The 3,380-nt window shown below is 38.2% G+C and overlaps 1 non-coding gene across 1 annotated transcript; it reads left to right on the top strand.

The window, feature by feature from the left end:
* Nucleotides 1-2,673: 2,673 nt before the first annotated feature.
* Nucleotides 2,674-2,780, top strand: LOC119370517 (small nucleolar RNA R71). Its single transcript, XR_005178021.2, has one exon. It is a non-coding gene; the product is annotated as a small nucleolar RNA R71 (small nucleolar RNA).
* The last annotated feature ends 600 nt before the right edge of the window (nt 2,781-3,380 follow it).

Below are 3,380 nucleotides of genomic sequence, written 5' to 3'. Positions count from 1 at the left end.
AACACTCTTTGTCAAAATTAAAAGGAACATCTTTAACTAGTAAATTACAAAGAGGTTTTGTGATTTTCGAGAAGTCTTTTATGAATCTCCTGTAAAACCCTGCATGACCAAGAAAACTTCTTATTCCCTTCACTGAGTTAGGAGGAGGTAGTTTTTCAATCACCTCGATTTTGGCTTTGTCTACTTCAATCCCTTTCTGAGAGATCTTATGCCCTAAGACAATACCTTCGCTAACCATGAAATGACATTTTTTCCCAATTTAAAACAAGGTTAGTGTCTTCACATCGTTGCATTAATAACGATAAATTATGAAGACATGCATCGAAAGAAGAACCAAATACAGAAAAATCATCCATGAATATTTCAATAAATTTTTCTACCATATCAGAAAAAATGGACATCATGCACCTTTGGAAGGTTGCGGGGGCATTGCATAGCCCAAAAGGCATTCTCCTATAAGCAAAAGTGCCATAAGGACAGGTGAAGGTAGTTTTCTCTTGGTCTTCAGGAACAATAGGTATCTGAAAGTATCCTGAATAACCATCTAAGAAACAATAGAATGGATAACCTGCAAGTCTTTCAAGCATTTGATCAATAAAGGGTAGGGGAAAGTGGTCTTTGCGTGTTGCTTTGTTTAATTTTCTATAATCTATGCACACACGCCAACCTGTGACTGTTCTTGTGGGAATTAGTTCATTGTTTTCATTAGAGATAACAGTCATACCTCCCTTCTTTGGCACAACTTGGACAGGACTCACCCAACTACTGTCAGAAATTGGATAAATGATACCTGCATCCAGGAGTTTTATGATTTCAGCCTTGACTACCTCCTTCATATTTGGATTCAACTGCCTTTGATGCTCGATTGAAGGTTTGTAGTCTTCTTCCATCAAGATTTTATGCATGCATACACTTGGGCTTATTCCTTGTTGATCTGAGATAGACCACCCTAGTGCTTTCTTATGCCTTCGTAGAACTTACAACAACCTTTCTTCTTGATCAAGCATTAAGTGAGAAGAAATAATAACAGGAAAAGAATGGTCATCACCTAAGAATGCATGCTTTAGATGAGGTGGAAGTTGTTTCAGTTCTTGTTTAGGTTGTTCTTTTTCTTTTTCATTGATGATGCTTGATTCATTAATGTTATTTTCGATATGCAAAGTTTTTTCCACACATTCATCAATAACATCGATTCGAAAACAATCACCATAATCCATAGGAAGTTTACAAGATTTAAGAACATCAAAGACAATTTCTTCCTGTCCGACCCTTAGAGTTAACTTACCTTCATAGACATCAATTAACGCTCTTGCAGTTGCAAGAAAAGGTCTTCCAAGGATTAAAGAACCTTCCCTGTCTTCATCAATGTCAAGAATAACAAAATCAACAGGAAAGATGAATGTACCTACCTTTACAAGCACGTCTTCATAAGACATCCTTGTAAAGACATCCTTGTTGGTTTGAGCTCTCCCATGCCTAGCATCTCTTAAAGACTTCATAAGACATAAGGTTAATGCTAGCACCTAAATCTGCCAAAGCCTTTTCAAAATCAAGATTACCAATATTGCAAGGGATAGAAAAACTTCCTGGATCCTTTATCTTTGGAGGCAATTTGTTTTGGATAATTGCACTGCACTCCTCAGTTAACATTACTGTTCCTTGATCATCGATTTTTCATTTCTTGCTCACGATAGCTTTTAGGAATTTAGCATAGCTAGGCATTTGAGCAAGAGCTTCGGCAAAAGGAATATTGATTTGAAGCTTTTTGAATACATCCAGAAATTTGAGGAAGCTCTTGTCGTCTTGTGCTTTCTTTAATCTTTGTGGGAAGGGAACAGGTGGAACATAGGGTTTTACCTTTTTTTGTTCTTCTAGGTCAATGATGGGTACCTTTGGCTGCTCTTTTTCTTCCTTCTCTTTCCTTGGTGGTTCTTCTAATTGTTTGCCACTTCTCAAGGTGATAGCCTGCACTTGTTCTTTAGGATTCTTTTCAGTGTTGCTAGGTAACGTACCTTGAGGTCGAGATGCCATCATGTTTGCAAATTGTCCTAGCTGAATTTCCAAATTTCTTATTGCAGCCTGTTGGACTTTATGGTTTTCTCTGGTTTCGTTCATGAAATCCATGTGCGATTTAGAAAGGGCAGTGAGGAGGTCATCATGAGATTTCTTTTCTGGAGGAAGGAACCCTGGTGGTGCGTTCAAGGCATTGTTAGGATTACCATAGGATAGATTAGGATGGTTCTAAATCTGTTATCATATGAGTTGGAGTAAGGGTAATTCTTCCTTCCTTGATTCATCACATAGTTTACTTGCTCCAAAGTTTGTGGATTCAAAGAGTCCATCATGCATTCTCCAATTCCATGTTGTCCATTGCACCTATCACAAACTTGCATAATAGAATTCACAGGATTAGTGGTTAGCATGTCCAATTTTCTTACCATGTTATCCACCTTGGCATTAAGTGCTGTGATAGCATCTATTTCATACACTCCTGCGGTTCTTTTCCTTTCGGAATTGTTTTGGTAATGGCTGTTGCTTGCCATCTCTTCTATTAACTCGTAGGCTTCATCAATTCCCTTCTTTTCAAAGGATCCACCTGCAGCTGCATCTAAAGTGATTTTTATGTTAGGGGATAATGCATTATAGAAAGTCTGTACCTGTAGCCACTTAGGCAGACTGTGATGTGGGCACTTTCTCAATAAGTCCTTGAATCTTTCCCAAGCTTCGTACAAGCTCTCTTGATCATGATGAGCAAACGTCATTATCTCATTACGCAGCTTGGTGGTTTTTGAGGATGGAAAGAATTTTGCTAGAAACTTTTGAGCTAATTCGTCCCATGTTGTGAAACTTCCAGCGGGACATGATTGTAACCAAGATCTTGCTTTATCCCTAAGAGTGAAAGGGAAAAGTCTCAGTTTGATTGCGTCTTCAGAAACACCATTCTGTTTGAAAGTGTCACAAATTTTCAGAAAATTTGTGATATGGGCATTAGGATCTTCACTAGGCAAACCCCCATATTGGATTGAGGTGGAAAGCATTTGGATAATTGCTGGTTTGGTTTCAAAATTATTTGCTTCCACTCGAGGTCTTGTGATGCTCGAGGTTGTCCCATTAAGATTAGGTGTTGTGTAATCTCGCAAGGTGCGGACCGGATGTTGAAGTAGAGGTCCGTTCATGTTTTCGTTCTCGTGCTCGCTCGTTAACCATATCTGCTTGTTGTTCGGGTTTTATTTCACGTGCTCTTCTTGCAACGTTGTGCCTATGATAAGTTCTTTCAATTTCCGGATCAAAGACTAGAGGTTCAGTCCATCTCGATCTTCTTTGCATAAACACCTGAAATAATTCTTAAAGAAAAAAAAATTAAATAAAAATAAAAGAAT

The sequence above is a fragment of the Jatropha curcas genome, chromosome 8 (assembly GCF_041381405.1).
Source record: "Jatropha curcas cultivar XTBG-Jc1 chromosome 8, XTBG_Jcur_1.0, whole genome shotgun sequence".
Lineage (NCBI taxonomy): Eukaryota > Viridiplantae > Streptophyta > Magnoliopsida > Malpighiales > Euphorbiaceae > Jatropha > Jatropha curcas.
Note: the sequence above shows the minus strand (reverse complement) of the source record. Positions and strands in the feature narration are given on the sequence as shown.